Here is a 24,787-nt window from a genome sequence, read left to right as displayed (position 1 = left end):
ATCTTCATCCTCTTTTTTTTTAAGAAAAAAACAACAAAAAAGTAAATTGGATTTCGATTCACTGCTTGAGTTCGAGTGGGCAACACTTCTGCCTAAACGTCTCTTCTTCCCAGAAATCGCACACGCCATACCAGTTTGCGTTTCCGCAGCGTCTCAGAGCGCTTAATCGCTAATGATATCGATAAGAACACTCCTCGCCTTCGATACGGCGCCTGAGCGGGCCGTTGAGACGTCTCGCAGCGCTTCGCAGGATACCTGCCAAGCGAATCGACCGCGTATTTCGTGGGTGAAACGCGGCAGCCGATTGCTCACAGCAACGAGCGTCGCCCCCGCAAACAGCCGGGGATTGAGTGACCGAATTATTATTACTATTCATTTTGTTGAAGGGAAAAGCGATCCGCCGAGCGACTGACACCCGGGTGAGATAGACAGAGGCGTGCGGATTGAGGAAACTCGCCCGACGTTTCTCCCCGCCCGGGAATGGAACCCAGGTCCTCCCGGCTGGCGAGGAGAGTGCTCTAACCACCTCTAACCACCACCTCTTCTGGGAGCTCATCGCATGCCGTTTGCTATGGGAATCGCACCACAATGCAGAGGAGATGCTCAGCAAAGCAAAGCGAAGCCTCGGCTTGTTTTGACAATCCTGCCGCCACGCCTACGCTGGTGAAATGTGGAAGCAACAACAGAGAATCGTTCTTTTTTGTCATTTCCGCGTAATTAGCGGTGTGGGGTTTGCTTAAAGATTACCTTGTCTGAGCTGTCGAGGTTACCTGAGCAAAATAAAGGAGGTTTCTGAGTCATTTTGCAGGTTTAACATTTTACAATAATAATAATAATAATAATAATCCTGGCATTTGATACAGCGCCTTATCACGTCGTGCCTGGGGTTTCGCCCTGACCGGGAATCAAACCCAGGGTCCTCTCTCTTGCAAGGCGAGCGCTCGAACCACTGGGTCTCCAAAGCGTTGGGCTGAACAGTCTCCTCATGTTCCTACGTCCTGAAACAACTCAGGAGCGCAGAGGCTCAGTGGGTGACTGGAACAGCACAGATACAAAGCAAGGGAATTGAAGGCAGCAGAGAGGACGACGGATAAATCAGTCACGGACTCCCCAGTGGGTACCGAGTAATCGTTCGCTGTTACTTAATTTCAACGATGGGATTCACCAAGAAAACTCATCATCAAACGGCAATCCGCCCACACAGTGCCTAAATCTCGGAGTCGGAGATTATTTGTGAGCGCAAGAGCCTCTTTGGCTCGCCACTTCACATTAATACACTGGATATCATCGTCCCCCACCACCTCCATCGCCCTCGCTCCCCCGCCATGACACTGGTCGAGAATAAAAAAATATTCCAAAGCCTTTTCAAAAAATTTTTTTAAAAAAAAGACACAGCCTATGCGCATAATTCTTTCTCTTCCCCCAACCCAACCCAACCCCCGACAACTTCCCCTTTTAACCCCCCCCCCGCCCACCACCACCGTCCGCCCCACCCGGGTTTTCACTGCTACAAATCTGTGGAGTCCTGTACCTCATCGATTAGAGCGAGAGGACCCGGGTTCAATTCCCAGACCGGGCGAAACCTTGGGCAAGTTTCCTTACTCCACACACACACACACACCCCCACACACACTCGCCTCTGTTTACCAGCAATAAGCAGGAACTCGGATCACTCAATCCACGACTGTTTGTGTGGGACGCTGCTGTGCGCAATTGGCTGCCGCGTTTCGCCCACAAAATGTACAGTTCGGTATGTTCCGCGAAGCTCTTTGAGATATCTGATGAGGCGAGGATTATTATTATTATGGTTATTAATAACAATCCCGTCACTCTCTCTCATCACTCTCTCTCTCTCGCTCTGATATCCCGTGGATCACACTCTCTGGGATACAACGCTCATCCCGAGGCGAGCTTCAGGTCACACCGAGCGCAGATCAAGTTGAAGCAAATGAGGAACAGAGCGAGGCTTCATACCCGTAATCAGCTGATCAATGAGCCATTAAATCTCCTTTGCAGCCGAGATGTAACAGATATTTATGCCTTTTCATTTATTATATCAATCTGCTGCGGTTCAGGCCTGTAGGGTAGGGTGGTTCTGTCTGTGCGAGCGACGAGAAATCTTGCCAGACAGTGCACTGAATGGCGACACGGGCTCAAGGCACTGAATGGCCTACTCCTGTTCCTGCGTTCCTGTTGAACGTAGTAATAATAGCATTTGATACAGTGCCTTTCACGTCATGAACACTTCCCAAAACGCCTCAGGATGGATATACTGTAAAGCCACAGGATTTACTATCAAGCAGCGGGTCTGGGTTTCGCGGGCGAATGCTGCAGCCAATTTGGACACAGCAACGTCCCGCAAACAGCCGTGAAACGGACGACCAATATTATTTGGAGGGAGGGAGGGAGTGAGCGAGGGGGTGGGTGTGTGGATTGGGATATTCTCAAGTGCTCTGATGGGATTCCCCCGTGAGTTAAGCCACTCGGCTGAACTCACAGTAAAAAAATTCCTCACTGTCAAAAGCTGCTGTCAATGTTCCCATTGCAAACTGAATGCAAACACAGTACTCCTGTTAACTGGTCCTTGGTGTCGAGTGTATTTACACGTCCTAAACAGCTGCGCGCCTCAGTGAATGTCGCAAGCCTTGCAGGTCAGAGTCGCTTAATCCCACTGGCTCGCCGACAACACTGAGCAGAACAAAGAAAACGGCCCTTTCGACCACCACAACAACTTGTATTTCTACACCGCCCTTCACACACAGGGCAGTGGCTCAGAGGGCTTGACAGCGGAGCGGAGGGGACGAGGGACAAGCCGGAGGCCGGAGCCAGCCGAGCGGAGGCCCTGGGTAGTGGGTTGGAGGGGGTTAAGCAGGTAGGGGAGGTGATCTCGTGCCCTCAGGATGGATATACTTCACAGTATATCCATCCTGAGGGCACGAAGGGATTTCTAGGCGAGTGAGAGGATCTTGAAAATGTTCCGTTCTGCGATAGGGAGTGATATCAATGGCACGTTACAAGGTTTTAGCCGGTTACGACTCCAGTAAGTACCCCCAACGCACACTCTGGGTTCCCCCCCCACCCCCAAACCTTGGCTCTTGTCAACTGCGCCTAATATTTTCCGGAATTAGGTAAACAGGATGCGGTGGGAGAGAGAGAAGAGAGAGAGCGAGAGAGAGAGAGAGAGCGCATTCCACTCCAACAATCTATCTCTGGCATTGCCGTGTGTAGGCAGAAGGCATGTCATTCTCAGTTGGGTTTGGAGACTCTTAAGCAACGGTGATGGGTTTCGACACATCTCAGACACCACTCACACAAGACAAAAAATTCCCTTCCAGCCCCGAATGACCGTAGGTTAGAGAGGAAGGTTCCTTATTCGCAAGAATTTCCTTCTCGATTACAACGAAATGCAAATGACCCACATTTCCTTCAAACCAAACAAAAAGTAATCTCTCTGGCGATCCACAGTTATTTTTCTTCTTGGGTGGGTGAGGAACGCTGGGGAGATAATGTTGGGGTGGGGGTGGAAGGAGAGATAATCAGGGTTTCCTCGGACCTGTATTGGTAATGTGGTCCTAACTGGACAATATATATATTACAGATATATATATATATCACAACACAATGTGTTGTTGTCACTCACTTCATGCTCACTCGCTCACAAAACACGCAGTGACTACACTTTACAGTCAACCCCGCGAAGCACTCTGAGACATCCTCCCGACGTGAGGGTTCTCGGGTTTCCTCCCTGTAAAGCGCGACGGCTCGGCCAACCCCAAGTTGCTCAAGACCACTTCTCTTTGTGAACGGCGACAGCCAGCGCCACAACAGCTTGCGCAAGTCAAGGAAGGACTTGCATGAGTATAGCGGCTTATGGTGGTGAAATTCTCCCAGAGTTCGGCGGTAACTACTGTGGAGTGTCGTAGCGGTTTGTGCGGGTGAACACAAACCCGCCGGGAGGGGGCGGGGGGGTGGGTTAACGACCGATTTTTATCTGCGGGATAATTGGCAAAAGAACCAGAGGGGAGACGAGGAGAAATTTTTTTTTTTAACCCAGAGATCCGCTACGGTTCGAAATGCGCTGCCTGAAAGGGTTGTGGAAGTAGGTTCGATAACAGCTTTCAACAGGGAATATGGATAAGTCACTTAAGAAGGAAAAGTTTGCAAGGCTATGGGGGTAAGAGCGGGGCAGTGGGACCGGTTGGGCAGCTCTTTCAAAGAGCAGCCACAAGCACGACGGGCCGAATGGCCTCCTTCTGTGCTGCAAGGTCCTATGATTCTAGGACTGTCTTCCGATAAGACAGCAGCTCTGACGAGGCATTTGCCCACACATACAGTCGTTCCATTTCACAATAACTTCGGCGACGAGCTTTGAGAAATCCGTCCCACGTGATAAAATATAACGTAACCATCCTCGCGTTTAATACAGCGCCTTATCGCGCCTTCGCCACGTCTCAAAGCGCTTCGCGGAATACACTGTGAAGTGAATTGACTGTGTATTTTGTGGGCGAAACGCGGCAGCCGATTGCGCACAGCGGCGTCCCCCGCACAGACAGTCACCGAATTGAGTGACCGAATTATTATCAGTATTATTATTATCTTTGAAGGAATTATATATATATAGTGTACAGTGAAGTGATGCGATTGACGACAGTGCACAATTCTGTTATACTCCTCAGCGGGACACACACCCTGGAGGTAGATACGAACGAGATGAAGACCCACAGACCAGCTACACCGGAACTCCAGGACATCAAACCGGATTTAAAACCAGGATTAACACGCACGGTTGGTGTGTGCTCAAGCCGGCTCGCCCCCGCGACTCATTCACTCCACGCGTTTCACAGTGGCGACAAAAAAAAAAATAACCCGAAGGGAAACGGGGGAACGCAGAAACTAGTCGTACGTGTTAACGCAACGGTGATGGCATTCCACACGCACCAGAAAAAGAGTTAATGCAACATTGCTTCAGCGTTCAACTTAGATAGATAGATAGATAGATAGATGGATGGATGGATGGATGGATGGATGGATGGATGGATGGATGGATGGATGGATGGATGGATGGATGGATGGATGGATGGATGGATGGATGGATGGATGGATGGATGGATGGATGGATGGATGGATGGATGGATGGATGGATGGATGGATGGATGGATGGATAGATAGGAGAGAGAGAGAGAGAAGGAATGGGTTAAATCTATTTGTTTTTACATGATTGAACTTGTAATTGGTAATTCATTTAACTTCAAAGTTAATTTATTTAACTTAAATGCTAACACAGCGCCGCAGTATCGAGGCATACAGATAGTATCGCTCTCTCTCTCGCTCTCTTCCCATGAATATGTTTACACTGTGCAGATGAGGTGCGTTACCCACCAGCTGTTTAGAGACAGACGAGAGTCCTTACGTGGACAGGAAAGGGATTGTAACAGCAACAATAGTGCCGTACAGTGAGACGATACTATACCAAAGGACCATTAATAATTCATATTATTATCCTGTCGAGCGGAGTGACCGTGTGCGTTTTGGGGGGGTCAAACGCAGCAGCCGACACGAGCGCACAAATCTCCACGGACCGAGCGGTCGAGTCTACCTGGACACCGGGAGAGAGGGAGAGAGAGAGAGAGAGAGAGAGAGAGAGAGAAACTCCCTTCTCTTTTCGAGCAGACCTCGCGTGATCTTTAATGGCATCAATCAAGACAATGCTCAATTCAAGAAAAAGTATTTTGTTGGCCGAGCGGCTGAGGGATCTTGCGGAGTCCTGTAGCTCAGCGGTTAGAGCGCTCGCCTCGCAAGCGAGAGGACCCGGGTTCGATCCCCGGGCCGGGCAACACCTTACTCCACACACACGCGCACACGCACACACACGCCTCTGTTTACCAGCATTAAGTAGGAACCCGGTTGTTAGTCGATTAGGGGATCGCTTTCTGGGGGTAGTAATCCCTTCGAAAACAATAATAATAATAATAATTTGGTCACTCAACCCACGGCTGCTTGTGGGGACGCTGCTGGACGCAATCGGCTGCCGCGTTTCGCCCACAAAATACACAGTCGATCCACTTCACAGTGTATCCCGTGAAGCGCGTTGAGACGTCTCGAAGACGCGATCAGGGGCTGCATCAAATGCGAGGATTATTATTATTATTATCACTGTTATTTGCCGCACTCGCCTCCCACCCCATCAACCCCCAAACCCCCTCAGTTCGGGGCAAAAATCTCTCACTGTCTAACGCCTGGGAACGTCCTCCCGATCTGAAAGGCGCTGCGTAACGAAATAAATTTGTATTGTGTTGTATTGCATTGTTCGCAGAGTGATAAGGTGTTCTTTCTCTCCCCCTCTCTCTCTCTCTCTCTCTCTCTTCTTCTTCTTGACGAGCACTACCCCTTGAAAGAAGGATCAAACGAAATCACACTGACAAACTGGCTCTCGGGTCCCACTTCAGCGAGTCGTGCAGATGCCAGAAGCGCTTCTGATCGTTAATAATATTATTAATAATAATAATAATAAACGTTACAGAGTACCATTGCTGCCCGAAGCAGCGGTTGAAGCCGATAGTGACAGATAATAACAAGAGTCATAGTAATCCTTGCGTTTGATCCGGCGCCTCATCACGTCATCGAGACGTCTCAAAGCGCTTCACAGAATTACAGCCCACAAGATGTACAGTCACTACACTGTGCAGTGTATTCCGTGAAGCGCTTTGAGACGATAATCACAAATAATAACAATAATAATCCTTGTATCCTGACGCGGCGTCTTATCACGTCACCGAGACGTCTCGGAGCTGCGTACACTGTAAGTGGAGTGACTGTGCATTTTGCTGTGAGGTGAGTTCTGAGTCGCTCTCTTCGCTTCTTCTCCCGTTTGCCTTTCACCCACAGAAAAGCTGCGGATATCGCTGTCCTCATGGCAAACGTTGCCGTAGAAACCAGGCTTCTGCCACGGAACCGGAGGCAGAGAACAGCTCCCGGGGACGTAGGGACTTAGGAACAGGAGGAGGCCATTCAGCCCTCCGAGCCTGTTCCGCCGTTTAATTAGCTCGGGGCTGACCTGCCGACCACGCACCGGGGGCAGGGAATGGGGTGGACATGCGAGTCACTACGGCTTCCCAAACCAGAGCACGACATTCGCTGGGTTTAAGCTTAATCCTTGATCAAATATTATTCTTTCTTTATCTCCCCTTCCCATCCTCTCTCCCCCCCCCCCCCCACCCCCTAACCCTTCACACACAGCCACCCCTGTCCTCCCCCCCACCCCTTGCTTTCTGTCCGTCAATTTCTGTGCGTGTGTGTGTGTGTGTCTGTCTTGAGTGTGTGTTGAGTTGAGTCAACATTGTAAAATTTAAGTGGAAATCTGCACTGGACGCACTCGGCAGTTGACTGTCCGCGCCAGAGACTGAAATCCTCGGAGGGCGGGTGGGTTTACCATTTGAATAACCTTTCAAGGGAACACGAGTGAGGAAGTCTTCCAACTTCCTTCCTCCAAAGTCAGCGGAAACCAACAGATAACCATCATCACTGCACCAGCAAACCAGATCGCTGGTATGACAGGAATGAGCAACAGTTAAGACAGAGTTCTTCAGTCTGGGATCCTCCTAGTATTATTATTTTTTTCAAAACTTATTTTGGCCAGCCGGGGGTGTCTGACACACGAGGAAGCCCCTCACCGTTGATTAAGAGTCTCCAAACCCAACTGAGAATTTCCTGCGTCCCACCTACACATGGAAATCCCTTCGAGAGATTGTTGGAATGGAATGCGCTCTCTCTCTCTCTCTCTCTCTCTCTCCCTGGAGGGCAAACCCTGCTTACCTAATTCCGGAGAGTATTAGGCGCAGGTTGGGAAGAGCCAAGGCTTGTGGGTGGGGGAAGCCCAGAGTGTGTGTTGGGGGTAACTGCTGGAGTCTAAGCAGCTAAACCCACACCAATCTTGGCCATTGAGAGCACTGTCCCGCTGCTTGTCCGGCGAGGACCACCCCACCCGTGGCTTTGGCTTGCAGGGTTAACGGGAGCCGAGTGGGAGGATTCCCTGCCCCCAATAGTATTATATTGGGAGCGTCGACGTAGATTTAATGAGTTCCATGTAACCAAGATTGCAAGGATGGTTCAGACCCTTCGGGCCTTCTGACCTCGACCCTCCTGAATACCCATCCTACCATCTCCCCACCGCTCATTGTGCGAGTCAGTCTGTCTGCTCGCGAGGCGAGAGCGCTAACCACTCCACCACAGGGCACCACGTGGTGCCTGGAGATCTCAACTCGACTAATTTGAAACAGTAGCTCAGCCCTGTTTATTGCTGCCTTCAACGTGGTCACTCGGCAGCAATCAGTCTCAAAGCTACAGACGCCACATCAACTGCGACTATGAGCTCAACAACAATAATAAACGCCCCCACAGCGTACGGTCACACAAAGCCCTTCAGATAAAAATGGAAGTCCTACAGCGTAGCGGTTAGAGCATCGGCCTCGCAAGCGAGAAGGCTCGGGTGCGATCCCCGGACCGGGAGAAAAACCTTCGCCAAGTTTCTTTACTCCACCCACACGCCCCTCTGTTTCCCCAACAGTACGGAGGAACCCGGCTGTTAGTCGACTGGCAGATCGCTTTCCGGGGGCAATAAACCCTCCAAATTTCTCTTTAAAAAAATGCGGCCACTCAATCCACGGCCGTCTGCGGGGACGTCGCTGGGCGCAACTGGCTGCCGGGTCTCGCTCGCAAAACACACGGTGTGTTCCGTGAAACGCTTCGAGATGCCGCGACGAAACGATGCGAGAGTTATTGCGAATAATATTATTATCAATATTATATTATTATCATGATGATGAACGATATTATTATTAAGCGGTGCTCCACGTCAGCTATCAGTCGCTGACCACATCGTGGATCAAGCGGCCTCGGCTGAAACAACGAAAAAAACAACCTCCGGTGGGAGGAGGGTGTGTGTGTGTGTATGTGTGTGTGTGTGTGTGTGTGTACTTCCTTCGGCCATTTACAATTCAATTAAATATGCGAATGCCGTGGTTTAATCCCAGACCAAAAAAAAATGGACAGATGGCAGCTCTCCCCTCTCCCTCTCCCTCTCTCTCTCTCTCTCTCTCGCCTGCAAATTACGGGCATAACATACTGCACAGAGCAGTGTGTTAGCAATGTTCTGGGTAGGCTTTAGATTTGTAAACAACCACATCAGGGAGCAGAAATAATAATGATGTGTGGATAAGGATTTAAGGAGTTCATTAATGCCTACAGCTGTGCCTACGGTCACAGCCCCTCTCTCTCTCTCTCTCTCTCTCTCTCCCTGGCTCGGCGCCAGGCTCCGCCACCGTTAAGAGCTCCGAGACGTTAACCCTAACGTGAGAATAATAATAATAATAATAATAATAATCCTTGCATTTGGCACAGCGCCTTATCCCACCTTCAGGACGTCTCGAAGCGCTTTCACAGGAGTGTGCTACAAGGCGGAGTGACTGTGTATCTTGCGGGCGAAACGCGGCAGCCGATGGCGCACAGCGGCGTCCCCCCCCCCCCCCCATCCGCGCGGACAGCCGCGCTGTGAGTGACCGATTTTATGCGGGGAAATTGTCGGCCGGGGGAGCGAGCGAGAGAGAGAGAGAGAGAGAAACTCCCTTCTCTTTCTGAATCACGCTGCAGGATCTTTAACATCCACCCGAACAGGCAGACGGGGAGCGAGGTTTAACGTCTCATCCGAAGGACAGGGTCTCCAACGATGCGACACCCCCCACCCCTCCCTCCTCCAGCGCTGCATTGGGACGTCCTTGATTCCAAGTCCCGATGTGGGGGCGGCAGAGGAGAAGGACAACGTGATTTCGGGGACACACACACACACACACAAAGAAAAATCGGATAAAGCCTTCGCCATAGCCAGCCGAGGGCTCTGGTTCTAAGTACCTCTAAGCTCTTGCACTTTAAATAATTCCTTTATAAATAGCAGCGAGGGCTTATAAACGAGATCCGAGATTTATTAAAGCACGCAAGGCGGAACCACAACAAACAACAACAGTTTGCCTTCACACCGCGTCCATCACACGGTCCAGCCTTGCTTCAGAGGGACAGGAACGGACATCAAACACGGGAGAGGGGGGAGAGAGAGAGGGGTAGGGGGAAATGGGGGAGGTACCGCTCTCCTCTCTCTCTCTCTCTCTCTCTCTCGCCTCCGAATCAGAAGATTGTGGGTTCAAGCCCCCACCCCTCCACACGTCCGGACTCGGAATCACACAGTCTGAGCTGACGCTCATCACTTGATCTGAGGGGATTGTCGGCCAGGACGCCGGGAGAGAGAGAAACTCTCCCTTCTCTTTTCCAAGCGGCGCTGCGGGATCTCTCTAACGTCCACCTGAACAGGGCACAGACGGGGAGAGAGGGCTAACGTCTCCTGAGGAGCCGCAAACCCCAACTGCCTGGTCTGGTCGCGCGTCAAGGATTTTTTTATCCAATTCCCCCTTTAGGTTTGGTTAAGGTCTCGGCGTTTCGAGCAGAGGAGAATCCCACGCTCCGATAAACTCCATCCACCGCTCCTGACCTGACTTTCAACTCCCTGCGACAACCTTGAGTCCAACAACAGCAACCGCGTTTTTTCTTTTTTTAACAGATAACGTTCATAAAGCTCCTTTCTCTCAGTCGTTAAGAGACCTGGGTTCGATTCCCGGGCACAGGGCGATACGCAGGGCAGGTTTCGCCCACGAAATACACAGTCACTCCACTCCACAGTGCGTCCTGTGAAGCGCTTTGAGACGTAGGGAGGACGTCTGATAAGGCGCTGCATCAAATGCGAGGGTTACCTCAAGCTTCGTCCGGAAGACGGCCAACTAAACCGCGAGGGCTTGACCCCATCACCTAATGTCCTTCAGGGTGGGGCGAGCTCGTTCTCGTGCGCCGACTCGCGTAGCCTCACGTCGGCTCCAATCAACGAAAACAGAAATAGAATCAAATTCCCCCAGAAAAATAACCCACGCAGCTTTGCAAACAGGAACCAGCGGTGAGGAAAATGATTGCTCTGATTCCTATGTGAAGGAATCAGTGCAGCTGAGCCCGAAAAGGTAGCAACGCTGAGCTACGTGACAAGGCGCTGTATCAAATGCAAGATTATTATTATTATTATTATTATTATTATTATTATTATTATCTTCGCCATCGTCATCGCTGGCACCCATTAACTTCGATCCACGACCGTTTGTGGGACACTGCTGCGCGCAATTGGCTGCCAAGTTTCGCCCACTAAACTTTACACTGATGCACGGAGTCTACTAAGTGGCGATGTGTATACTGCGGCAACAAATCAAGAAATATTTCATCCTTCGGTCGGTCGACTCAAAACATTGCCCCCCCCCCCCCCGCCCACCCCCATTGGTTTGGATAAAGAGCTGAGCAAAGAATGAGAAGCAACGACGACGACTTGACTTTACGCAGCGTCTCAGAGCTCGTAACAGTGGCGTAGTTTGCCGTCCGGGAGAGTTGAGCGTAGACACGGTCGAAGAGGAAAACCGAGGCTGAAGGGAATTATTATCGTGCCCGCTGAATTTCACGGGGAAGCTTGTGTGTTGCACTCACAGCGGCTCAGGGTTTTTTTCTTGCTGTCTAATGTCAGTCATTACAGACTCGTTGCCCTGGGAGTCTCTGGATGATTTGCGGGAAAAGTTATTCATCAAAATAAAATCCTTCAGTTCAATGAGCAGAACGGAACAGTCAGCCTTCCCGACACGGCATTTACAGCTCTCTTGTGTTAATTAACATTATATTGTTTTATCTGCCGGGGACTCAGTGCTTAAGGTCTAGGTTCCGGCCCATTGCTGGGGGAACGCTATAATGTCAGAGGTGCCGTCCTTCGGATGAGATAATAATAATAATAATAATGATCTTTGCACTCGATCTAGCGTCTTGTCACGTCATCGAGACGTCTCAAAGCGCTTCACGGGATATACAGTAAAGTGGAGCATTTTGTGGGCGAAACACGGCAGCCACTTGCGCACAGCAGCGTAGCCCACAAGCAGTCGTGGATTAAAGTGACCAAATTATTATCGGGGCAGACGAAATGGAGTGGGGGAAGGGGAGGGGAGGGGAGGGGAGAGGAGGGGGGAGGGGGACGAAATCACCAGTTGTACCGCCCTGGCTTAGGCTTGGTGTGGAGAAAAAAAAGGGAATCGAAACAAGACTGAGCAAGCCACCGACGTAAATAAGTCATTAATGCACACAGCAACCATCCTCGTCCATTAACATAAGTCATGTCGTGTAAGCACTGCAGGCACTCCAGTAGCATGTGAGGTTGTGTAAGAGCTCAAACCTAATCCAACCCACAGAGGCACAGCTGCACGTCTCCAGGTTACACACAGGGAAACTGCTCCAACTCCAGAACGCCCCCCCCCCCGCCACCCCACACACGCACACGCACACACACACACGCGCGCACACGCACACGTCCCCACCACTGGCATCTCGCGCAACACTCTGGGTTAAACGCCTCTCTCTCTCTCGCTCGCTCGCTACCCGATCGCTGCCCTTTACTGTAAATCCCGTGAATCCTGGCCAACAATCCCCCCCCCCACCAGCACGAAATAAAACCGTTTCGTTCGCTCCCCCCACGGCTGTTTGTGGGAACGCTGCTGTGCGCAAATCGTCTGCCGCCTTTCGCCCACGAACTGCGCCGTCACTATGCTTTACAGTATAATCCTGCGAAGCGCCTTTTGGGTTGAGGAGCTCGATCAGCTGCACGGATTGTTACCGTGATCCTAGTGACGGAGGGTTAAACAGCACAGCCGGTCAAAGCCATAATAATCCTCGTGTCGGGAGGGAGAATTTCAGGGCGGGAGGACGTCTCGAAGCCCTTCGCGGGGTTCGCACTAAAGTGGGGCAGTTGGTAATCTCAGTGACAAGCTGCGTGGTTTTAGCCGGTTAGACTCCAGCTGTTACCCTCAACGCACACTCTGGGGGTACCCCCGAGCCTCGGCTCTTACCAACCGACTTGGGGTTAGGCAAGCAGCGTCCGTCCCTCCAGAGAGAGCGAGACAGAGAGAGAGAGAGAGAGAGAGAGAGCGTATTCCATTCCAACAATCTATCTCTGGGAATTCCTATGTGTAGGAGGGAGGCCTGGAATTCTCAGTCGGGTTTGGAGACTCTGAAGCGACGGTGATGGGTTTCCGCGTGTGTCAGACCCCCCCCCCCCACCCCACCCCACCCCACCCCCCGTCTGATCAACGGACGCATAAAAAAGCTTAGCTGGAAACCAAGCAGAAGAAACACAGGGATAAAATAAACCAGAGACCAGCTGTAGACACTCCTCGCTCCTCTCTCCTCTCCGCCCGACAACCCCCCCCCCCCCCACCCCCCCCCCCCCCCACCTCTCCAACAGGGGACAATTATTTTGGAAGCAAAACGTCAGGACATTAGGTTTGCTTCCAAAATAATTGTATTTTTTGGTTTTTCTAAAAATAACAGCCCAATCGCCAAACAAACGGCTCATTATTCACGATGGCAATCTTCCTGGCGCCCGATCTAAAAAAAAAAAAACTGGGAGAGAAACAGAGTGAGGGGGAGAGAGAGAGAGAGAGAGAGAGAGAGAGAGAGGAAAAGAAAGGGGTGGTGGGGGGGCGGGGGAGAGAGAGAGAGAGAGACTGTGCGGAAGGGAGAATTACATCCCTCCGCAGGCAATAAAAATAACAGGATAACCTCTGAGATCTCGGTTCTCTGCTGAAACTGTTGCGGAGTCGATAACACGAGCCAAGATACGCCACTCGAGTTTCAGCCGTCGATCACCACTCGAAAACTCGACCCAGCGCTCTGTCCCACAGAAAGGGTACCTTCCGAGGTTTGCCTCCCGCGCTCACGGACACGTGCGGGTGAGAACGCAACTCAGAACAGGAATTGCAGCAAATGAGAATAATAATAATAATACTAATAATCAAACACCAATAGTCCTCGCGCTTGACGCAGAGCCCGATGCACCTCTTCGTTCCCCCCACAAACCGTCGCGGATTGAAGTGACCGAATGATAAAGAAATGACGACAATAATAAAATAATAATAATCCTCATATCCATTCTAACCCCCTGTCCCTTGCCCTCTCTCACGTGCCTCTCTATTCCCTTCCTTCTCGTGGGCCTTTCAACCAGGGACGCACCGGTCCGACCCCATTACGACACAGTGGGCAAAATTCGTCGCTCAGTCCACGGCTGTTCGCGGGGACGCCTCTGGGCGCAAATTGGCTGCCGCGTTTCGCCCACAAAGTACAGTCAATCCCCTTTGCAGTGTATCCTGAGCAGCGCTTTGAGACTTCTCAACGACGTGATAAGGCGCAGTATAAAATGCACGGAATATTATTATTATTATGGTGGTGCGAAGCGTCTTGGACCCCCCCCACCACCCCCCACCCCAACCACCCCCCACCTACAACAACCTTCAGACACCCTCTTGACGTACACACTGCGTCCTTACACTAACCGATGACCTGGATTCACAGGCTCAGTGCAAGCTGCGCAGCGACCCAGTTTCAGTGCAATGTTTTGGGTCAGTAAAATTAGACTCTGGCTTCATAACAGGTTAGAATTCTCTTCTCTATAATAATGTTACCCTTGCATTGGATCGAGCGCCTTGTCAGGTCGTTGTGAGACTGTTTGTGGGACACCGCTGTGCGAGGTTGGCCGTCGCGTTTCGCCCACAGAACATACAGCATGTTCCGTGAATGGCTTTGAGATGTGATGAGGCGCTATATACAAATGCATTATTATTATATCATCATTATTATAACATTCTGCCCCAGAGAACCAGGGCACTAATGACTGAGCCAGGCTGACACTAATCCCTCAGCCATAGAACGGTAAGAAAACAAGATTGTAAACACAGGTCTTTTCTTTTATTTAACTCAATAATCTGTTCCGAACCTAAGCAATCCATTACCCAAAGGCCCGTTGACTGAATTATACCTCATTCAACTGCAGGTTTGCACTAACAGTCCCGTCAATACCAATAACTTTCACTTGTAATAATAATAATAATAATAATCCTTGCATTTGGCACAGCGCCTTATCGCATCAGAAGGACATCTCAAAGCTCTTCAAATTATTTACTGTGAAATGGCGGTGACTGTGTATTTGTGGACCATTGCGCACAGCGACGCCCCACAAACAGCCGTGAAATGACCAATTTTTATTCGGGTGGGTGGGGGGGGGGAAATTGTCAGCCAGGACACCGAGAGGGAGGGAGAGAGAGAGAGAGAAACGCCCTTCTCTTTTCGCACAGCCCCGCGGGATCTTTAACGTCCGCCTGAACAGGCAGACGGGGAGTGAGGTTTGACGGCTCATCCGACAGTACGACACCACCCCCACCCCCAGCGCTGCATTGGGGCGTCAGCTTAGACTGTGTGATTCCAAGTGCCGATAATGGGGCTTGAGAGAAGGAGGCGAGAGAGAGAGAGAGAGGAGGAGAGGGGAGAGGGTGAGCCAGGCTGACCTCAATCCCTCCGCCTCACCTCCTCTTTACCCATCTTCAAATTGCACCTGAAAACCTTCCCCTCGGACGGGCCTACGGTCGTCTCCCCGGCATTACTGACGACAATAATCCTCGCATCCGATACAGCGCTTCATCACGCCTTCGAGACGTCTCAAAGCAGCGTCACGGGACACACTGTGAAGTGAATCGATGGTGTATTCTGTGGGCGGAACGCGGCCGCTAATGGCGCCCGGCGGTTCCAATACGCCATCGTTAACAAAACAGAGGGGTACGTGTGTGTGTGTGTGTGTGTGCGCGTGTATATATATATACACGCATGTGTGTGTGTATGTGCGCGCGCAGACGTGCGAGGGGGATGGGGGATGAGAGTAGGACCGCAGGTGACCCGCTTCCCTGTCTGGAGTTGTGTCCTCTTGAACCTTAATATGCAGAACATCATCATCCTTTATTATCCGACAGGGTCAGGGCAGGGGATTAGCCAGAGAGACAACCACCATCTTACGTACTGCGCAACACACGCACACGCACACGCGCACACACACACACAGCACGCAAACGAGCAGTCAGAAAAAAAATTATGAATTAATCAATCAATCAATCATTTGGTCAATCAATCCACGATTGTTTGTGGGACACTGCTGACCGTTAAGGATTATTACTGAAAGCTGATGGTGGGGGAGGATGTGAAGCAAAGCAGGGTAGCGTTCGGTAGTGAAGCCCTAAGTGTAGTGACTGTGCGTGTGTGTGTTTATTGGTCCATCACACATGCGTGTCTGTGTGCGCGTGTGGGGGGGGGTTTGGTGGTTAACAGAGCCTGACGACAACATGCTTCGCTTGGTAAATGTCTCTCTCTCTCTCTCTCTCGTTCTGTCTCCAGTTGGCAGGAGGCCGCAGAGATTTAAGGTGACCTGTTTGTCTTCCCGAGCGCCACATTAATCATTCATCATAATGGGCCTTCGCTGGTCGCAGAGTGGCACCATTTTCGGGAAAAACATGTTTGTTTTGGCCTCGATACCCGGTTGTGTCATAGCAGCCACAATCGCTGAGGACGCGTGGAATATGTTTCCTCTTTTTATTTTATCTCCCTCCCTCCCTCCCTCCCTCCCACCCACTCCCCCATCTCCTACCCCTCCCTCCTTCCCACCCAAAATAATCTAAAACAGATTTGCAGAAGATTTCCCGATATCACTCCGTCATTCCCTGCGCTGTTTTCAATCGGTGTCTGGCCCGGCTCGGTCCAAAATGCTCTCGCCTCTTAAGTCAAAGGGTTTTGGGTTCAAGCCCCACCCGTGCCCCCTCCCCCCACCCCCCCAAACCTGACGCATCCTCTCCCCCCCCCCTGACTTTGAACTCACGTAGTCCAGGTTGACGCTACAGTGCAGCGCCGGGAGGGCGGAGGGAGGTGACCGTAAGCCCGGGGTCAAAGTGGAAGGTCTTTTCGGTCGCGATCTAAAAAGGGGGGAAGGAGGGGGCAAGGCAGAGGGATTGGGGAGTGGGCTCCGAAGCTTCGGGGCGCAGAGGCTGAAAGCGCGGCTGCTGATGGTGGAGCGGAGAAGGGTGTGGAGGGGCCGAGGGAGGAGGTCAGAGAGGGAGGGAGGTGCCGGGGCGTGAAGGGGTTTGTGGATGAGTGAGAGGGTCTTGAATTCGATCCGTTCTGTTAAGACCTTAAACTGAGGATTATGATTGTCGTCGTTATTAAATCTCGATGCGAAAAGAGCAATATCAAAATGCAAGGATTATTCCGCATTTGCAGCCAACACGACAATGATAATCCTTTGCGTTTGATGAAAAGCCCCTTTCACATCCGGAGGACGTCGCAAAGCAAATCCAGAGCGCTCACCGTCCTCGGAAACCAGAACAATCCTCGCAATTCGACACAGCGCCTTATCAAATTGGCCAAACGTCTCGAAGGCGTTCTCACTGGATTGTGTGTCTCTATTGCGCGGTGTGTAATCGTCGCTTGTTTTGTGGATAAATGACCCGATTGCCCCACCTTTGTAAATCACTGATGGACTCTGCCTCAATTGAAGGCCGTTACACCCCAAATCTGCTTCGATACCGTAGCCAACCGACCGCACCGGACCCGCGAGTCAGTCGATGTCCCAAAGTGGGGCTCGAACCCACAACCTTCCCCCCTCTGACTGCCAGCAGCCGAGCGGGGCTAACACCTCAGGACGGCAGCAAGAACAATAGCACTGATAATCCCTCGCATTTGACACGGCGCCTTACCACGTCCACGAGACGTCTCAGAACGCTTGACAGCGTATACGGTAAAGTGCGGCGGCCGCGTAGTTCGTGGGCGAGAGGCGGCAGCCAAGTTGCGCGCAGCGACGTCCCCTCAAACAGTCGTGGGGTTGGAGTGACCAAATTTATGTTGGAAAAAAAAGATTCGGAGGGATTATTAGGCCCAGAAAGCGATCCAACTGAGTCCCTACTCAACAACTGAGTCCCTACTCAACAACTGAGTCCCTACTCAACAACTGAGTCCCTACTCAACAACTGAGTCCCTACTCAACAACTGAGTCCCTACTCAACAACTGAGTCCCTACTTTACTGCCGGGTAAAGATCAAACCCCAGCACATAAGCTCCACCTACGCATTTGTTTGTGGAGATCACGGAAAACCTGTCGAAGCGTGACATTTATGCCCAAATTCGTATGGTTTTAAACTCGTTAATCCACAGGAATGCTGTTCTGCTGAAGTGACAACTGGCACAATCCTTCCAACGAATTTTGCATAGAAGGAGGCCAATAATGTTATTATTTCATGCTGAGATGCGTCGCTTGCAGGGAGTTCCTGGTATATCTATGGGGGAGGAGGGGAAAAGGCGGGGGAAGGGGGGGCTGGGGGGGCGCGGAAGGAAGGGGGTAGGTGAGGTCTCCTGGGCAAACCATGTGGTTTCAGCTGGTTAGACTCCAGTAGTTACCCCCAACGCACACTCTGGGCTCCACCCCCGCACTCCGTACCCTTCCCAGGCCTTGCCAACCTGTGCCTAATACTTTCTGGAATTAGGTAAACAGGATACATCCCTCCAGGGAGAGCGAGAGAGAGCGCGACAGAGAGCGCGAGAGAGAGCGCGAGCTCATTCCATTCCAGCAATCTGTCTATCTTCCCTTCCAACACTCCGCCAACGCTTTGGGAACGTTGGTCCCGACTCGAAAGGCGCTTTACGCAAATGCGATTTTGCACCGCATGGTACCTCCGGGGTTTCCGCGTGGAAGGGTTTCGGATACTCTCCAGCACGGCGACGGGGCTCCACACTCGTGTCAGACGCCCGGCTGACACCCCCCCCCCCCAAAAAAAGTTAAAAAAGAGAAAAAAATTGGTATCATCTACTCAGTTGCGACAACAAATTAAGTTTGAACAGACGGGAGGGGGGGGGGGGTGGGGGGAAAGGCATTTCGCCCACAAAATACACAGTCACCACACTTCACAGTGGGTCCTGTGAAGCGCTTTGAGACGTCTCGAAGATGGCAAAAGGCATGGATTATTATTATTATTAAGCCACAAAATCTGCTCGACACCCTGACTGAAATAAACTAGCTCAGCACTTATTTCACACTGACCCCTCCTCTCCGCGCTCCAGACTCAAATTACCAGCATTGCCTACGAAAGGAAATTCGACAGAGATTTTGTTTTATATAATTTATTTCCTCCTGTAGATTCCACTGTTAACACACTTGAGAATTTCCCTCGTGTGTTCCAGACATACCGTTGCTGTGCGCAAAATTATAATGATAACAATAATCCCTACAGTCGTGGGATTGAGTGACCCGATTTTTTTTTCGGGGGGTGGGAGGAGGGAGGGATTATCACCCCTGGAAAGCGATCGAATAGCAACCGGGTTCCTACTGACCGTTAGGTAGACCGAGCCGTGCGGAGTAAGGAAACTTGCCAAAGGTTTCGTCCTGCCTGGGAATCGAACCCAAGCCCTCTCGCTTGCGAGGCGAGCGCTCTAACCGTCACGCTACCGGGCTCCACGTTAATTTATCTGAAGGTTGACTGGCGAGGACACACCGGGAGGAGAAACTACCTTCTCACGGAAATCATGGCGTCGTTACCGTTGAGCCAAACAGCCCGAGAGGACATCTGTTTCGATGTCTCAATCCAAACCCAAACTCAACCAGGACTGGCATCGAACCCCAACAGGCCTGCCCCCCGCCGCTGGACCCAGGGGTGTGAGTGCTACCAACCTCGCCAACCTGTCACCCACAACCACAGACGTTTACACCACCAAAGGAGGCCACATATCTCCTTTTTTTCCCCCCCTCCACACGCACGAAATTCACAGGCAATTCGCGCTTTGAGACGTCTCGACGACGTGATAAGGCGCTGTGTCAGAAGCAATAATTATTATCAATATTATCTCTTAAAAGTTAATACAGGTCTGCCTCAACTGCACGCGTGTGAGCGCGCGCGCGCGTGTGTGCGCGCGCGCGTGCGGAGTGTGAGTGCGTGAGAGCGCGTGTGTTTGTGGAATGTGAGTGTGAGGGCTGTGATGTGCGTATAAAACGTAAAAAAAGCCTCCGCCGTTGACCAGAACAGCGCAAAATCCGATGACTTTTTCTGGTCGGAGTAACTCAATCTGACTCGATCTCAAGAGGAAACAAATTTATCTTTAAGTAGATATAACTACGTAGATCATCAGACATCATCAAAACAAGCCATTCGGTCCAACCAGTCCGTGACTGTGTTTATACTTCACATGAGCCTCCAACCACCCCACCCCACCCAACTTCACTCCCTCCCTCCCTCCCAAATCGCAGACGATAACAAGGCATTGAGTTGGCTCGGGGCGGGGGTGGGGGGGGGGTGGGGTAGAGCTCTCAACTTTGTTGAGAGAGTTGGATTCAGCCGACTGGTGGGGTGGGGGCTGGGGGGACGGGGGTTGGCTTATGGGGGTGGAGGGTGGGGGTGAGGGGGGGGTGGGAGCGCTGCATTGTCGACGGGTGCCGCCCATTGAGGATTTAACAAGCAGAAGGTAGGGACAATCCTCACATTGCGGACGATCCAGCGCCTTAACGAGGTCTCCAAGCGCTTCGCAGGACATACCGTGCGGTGGAATTGGCTGCGTATTTTGCGAGCGAGGCGCGGCCGGCAATTGCGCACGGCAGCGTCCCCACAAACACAGTGAAGTGGAGTGAGTGACTGGTTTATTACTTATTTCCTTTTGAAGGAATTATTACCCTCCATAAAAGCGATCGGCTAATCGACTATCAACCGGGTTTCTACCTACTGCTGGATAAATAGCGGCGCGCGCGCGTGCGTGTGTGCGTGCGTGTGCGTGTGCGTGCGTGTGCGTGTGCGTGTGGAGTAAGGAAACTTGCCCAACATTTCGCCCTGAACGGGAATCAAACCCTCGCTCTAACCGCCGAGCGACAGGACTTTGCAGCAAATACCTGAGGATCCTCTTCCGGACACTGTTACCGCGTCGAACGCGAGAAATCTTTTGCTGTTAGCGAAACATTATCATTGGCTGCGGCAGATTCTGATCTCGAGACTGAAGCGAGTTTTATTATTGATAATAAAAAAAAGGTCGTAAAAAAAAAAGTAATGGGCCCGAGGAGGGATAATGAGACATTTCAAAACAATTTTTTTTTTTTTTAAATTAGCTATAATAATAACCCTTACATTTGGTACAGCTCCTTTCACGTCAGGAGGACGTCCCAAAGTGCTTCGCGGGATTTACTGTAAAGTGCAGTGACCGTGTATTTTGTTGGCGACTGATTTTACTTGAGGGCAATAATTATTATCAATAACACCGCGAGAGAGAGAGAGAGAGAGAGAGAGAGGAACTCCCTTCTCATTTCGAACAGCGCCGCAGGATCTGTAACGTCCGCCTGAACAGGCACAGACTGGGGAGTGAGGTTCAACGTCTCGTGCGAAGGACGGCGTCTCCGACAGTATCCGAGTCGCGGCTCAAGAGGCGAGAGGGAGGCCGACTGCGCCGGTCCTGACGGTTTCGCCCACAAAATGCAGTCAATTCATTCACTTCACAGCATAATCGTGCGAAGCTCGTCCCGAAGACGTTGTCGAGACGTCTCTGACAGCGAAACAAAATGATTCCCTGCCCTGGAGAACTTCGGACCACCCCCCCCCACCCCCCTCCCGGCTCAGGAACCAAGACGAAAGACCGTCAGCAGAGGGCTGGCTCCATTCCGACATTCCCTTGCCAAACACATCTCATTGGAGCCAACTCAGATTCAAGGAGATTTTACTGACCTCCCACTCCCCCTCAACCCGGAGGGGGAGGAGGAGGTCAGTAAAATCTTGGAGTCTTGGCTGACTCTCCAATGCAGCGCTGGGGGAGAAGGCAGAGAGGCTGAAGGTCTAACCGCTGATGGTGGGGTGGGCGAGGGGTTGGGGAGGGGTGGTGAGGGGGGGGGGGCAGTGGAGCAGGCCGGAGTCCGCTGAGCGGAGGGAGGGGACTGGCGGGTAAGGAGATAGCGGGCCACAGAGGTCCAGGGAGGAGCGAGGCCGTGGGAGGGCTTTTCAAGGCAAGAAAGAGGATTGTGAACTCAAGAAATTGGGATGACAGAAGCCCCCCCACCCCTCTCTCTCTCTCCTCTCTCTCTCTCGCTCTCTCTCGTCACTCGAAGGGGAAAGGAGTTTAATCTGCGAGAGAACATCAGGCGCTTGAAGCGACTTGAAAGCTTATGAGACACGAACACTGGTTCGTGTTCGTTTTTACTGGGGCACAGAACATGGCAACTCATTTCGCGGCAATCACCGTCAAGTGGAACGAACGCGGTTTGTTTTTTTTAAAAAAAAATAATAGGCTGACGCTTTTCACACTGCAACGTCCCCCCCAAAAAAGCGAGCGAGAGGACCCGGGTTCGACACCCAGTCAGGGCGAAACCTCGGGCAAGTTCCCTTACTCCACACGCAAACACACACAGACACACACATACACACACGCACCACGGACGCTCGCCTCTGTTTACCAGCAGTAAGTAGCGACCCGGTTGTGAATTCATTCGCGGGTCCCTTTCCCGGAGCAATAATCGCTCAAAAAAAACCCCAAAAAAACAAATGTATTCGGTCACTTAATCCACGACTGCTAATGGGGACGCTGCCGGGCGCAATTGGCTGCCGTGTTTCGCCCCACGAAAATACCCAGTCACTACACTTTACAGTACATTCCGTGAAGCGCTTTGAGACGTCCCGAAGCCCTGATAAGGCGCCGCATCAAATGTAAGGATTATTATTATTATTATCGGAACAGCAGGGGGACAGGGCTACGGTTTAATAATCAAAAGGTGACACCTCCAGCAACTCAACGCTGTCTTGACTACGAGCTCAAAAGTCCTCCGACGTCGGGGCTTGAACCCACCACCTGGTGAGCCAGGAACCTCTGACAAACTGCGAGAGGATATTTATTTCACGTTAAGGCAGGCTTTCAAGCAATGGCTCCGTACAGCACTTTGATCATAATAACCCTCGCGTTTGACGCAGCGCCTAATCACGTCGTCGAGACGGCTCAGAGCGCTTCACTGTAAAGCGTAATGATTGTGGATTTTGTGGCAGTCGGTTTGCGGACAGTGACATCCCACGAAACGCTCAGCTCAAGTGTACAGCTACAGAAACCCTTCCCTTCCCTTCCCCCCCCACCACCACCACCCCACCACCACCACCACCATGTATATTTGTCGGGGTGCATTTTCCAGTCATTGTGGTCAAACAATTTTTTCCGGTGGGTTAAGACACACTCGGAAACCCGTCACCGTTGCTTAAGAGTCTCCAAACCAAACTGAGAATCCCCTGCATCCCTCCTACACATGGCAATCCCAGAGAGAGATTGTTGGGATTGGATTGTGTGCGCTCTCTCTCTCTCTCTCTCTCTCTCGCTGTCTCTCGCTTGTCCGGCTCGGACCACCCTCCCGTTAGTTAGGGCTTTGGCTGCGGGGTTAACAGGAGCCGAGGGGGGAGGATTCCCTGCCCCCAGTGACTGGTCTGTCCTTCCAGGTCCAACTAATTCACAAGGCGTGGACAAGGCATCACTGAAAGAGCCATAGACTTCCCCCAATGACTAATCTACAAGCAATAATTCTCTGCTTTGTGTGTGTATGTTCGTACATTATATATGAATCTGCAAAGCATTAATATCACAGGGCTTTTCCCCCCCTCTCCCACCTTCTCCCCCCCCCACCCACGCGCACCACTGAAAGCCAAATAATATATATCTATTCCATTGAAAATCCACGGGAAAATTTTCACGAGAGTATGACCACAGAGAATTTACTTTTTGGGGTATTTTTTTTAAGAAAAAAAACACAGACACACACACACACACACCACACACACACTCACAGAAACCGCAGGACATTAAAGTCAATATCAACAGCCCACCTTAAAGCAAAATTGCACCATCATAAATAAATCAAAATGAAATATAAATAACATAAGTGCCTTTTTTTTAAGAAAAGTGACATCCAAGCGAAAATAAACAGCAAACCATTTGGAAGCGAAATCACACATCGGATTCAGTCGACTGCTTCCTCCGAATAAGACAATACAATATAACAGGTCTTGGACTTGCAACAGCTATTTAATAATATTTTTTGCATAAAAACTCTTTGTTTTTAATCTAAAAAAGGGGCATTGCAGAAGCAAATGTTTGTCATCGTTAGGGAGGGAGGGAGGGAGGATAAGATTTTACACCGCATCCAAATGCAATGCAGATTATCAATAAAATATATAGAAATGTACCCACAATTCAAGGTTTGCACTGCAACAGCACATATCAGTTGAAATTAATTGCAGAGCGGTGACAATTTGTTTATTATAATCCATAGCGGACTAAGGTGAGGCGGGTGAGGAGGGGGTGTGGAAAGAAGGGTAATTGGAGGGTTGGAAGTGCAACGATATTTTGGGAGTGCGGGAAGGTAAGGGGAGAGATAATAATAATAATAATAATAAAATAATAATAATAATCCTTGCATTTGATACAGCGCCTTATCACGTCACTGAGACATCTCAAAGCGCTTCACGGGATATAATGTAAAGTGGATCGACTGTGTATTCTGTGAAATATTTTGTACGTACGTTTCGCCCACAAAATACACAGTCAATCCAGTTTGCAGCGTGTTCCTGTGAAGCGCTCTGAGACGCCTCGAAGACGTGATAGGACGCTGTATCAAACGCAAGGATTATTATCATTATATACAGTATTTTGCAAAAAAAAAGGAACAGAAAGGAGGGGTGGTGGGGGGGGGGGGGGACTCCAGTATCTTTGATATATATAATAACCTTTAATATATTAAAATAACATCATATATTCTACATGCACTGTTGCAGGAGGTACACACACACACACACACACACATATATATATA

General features: G+C 50.8%; 1 protein-coding gene across 2 annotated transcripts in view; it reads right to left on the bottom strand.

Annotated features, from left to right (window-relative positions):
• The window catches only part of camk1da (calcium/calmodulin-dependent protein kinase 1Da), a 73,120-nt gene that overhangs the window by 47,999 nt on the left and 334 nt on the right, over positions 1-24,787 (bottom strand). The gene's annotated exons all lie outside the window — the stretch shown is intronic.

The sequence above is a fragment of the Callorhinchus milii genome, unplaced genomic scaffold, assembly GCF_018977255.1.
Source record: "Callorhinchus milii isolate IMCB2004 unplaced genomic scaffold, IMCB_Cmil_1.0 Scaffold5, whole genome shotgun sequence".
NCBI classification, from domain to species: Eukaryota; Metazoa; Chordata; class Chondrichthyes; order Chimaeriformes; family Callorhinchidae; genus Callorhinchus; species Callorhinchus milii.
The sequence above is the reverse complement of the archived record's forward strand: the minus strand, read 5'-3'. Positions and strand labels throughout refer to the sequence as shown.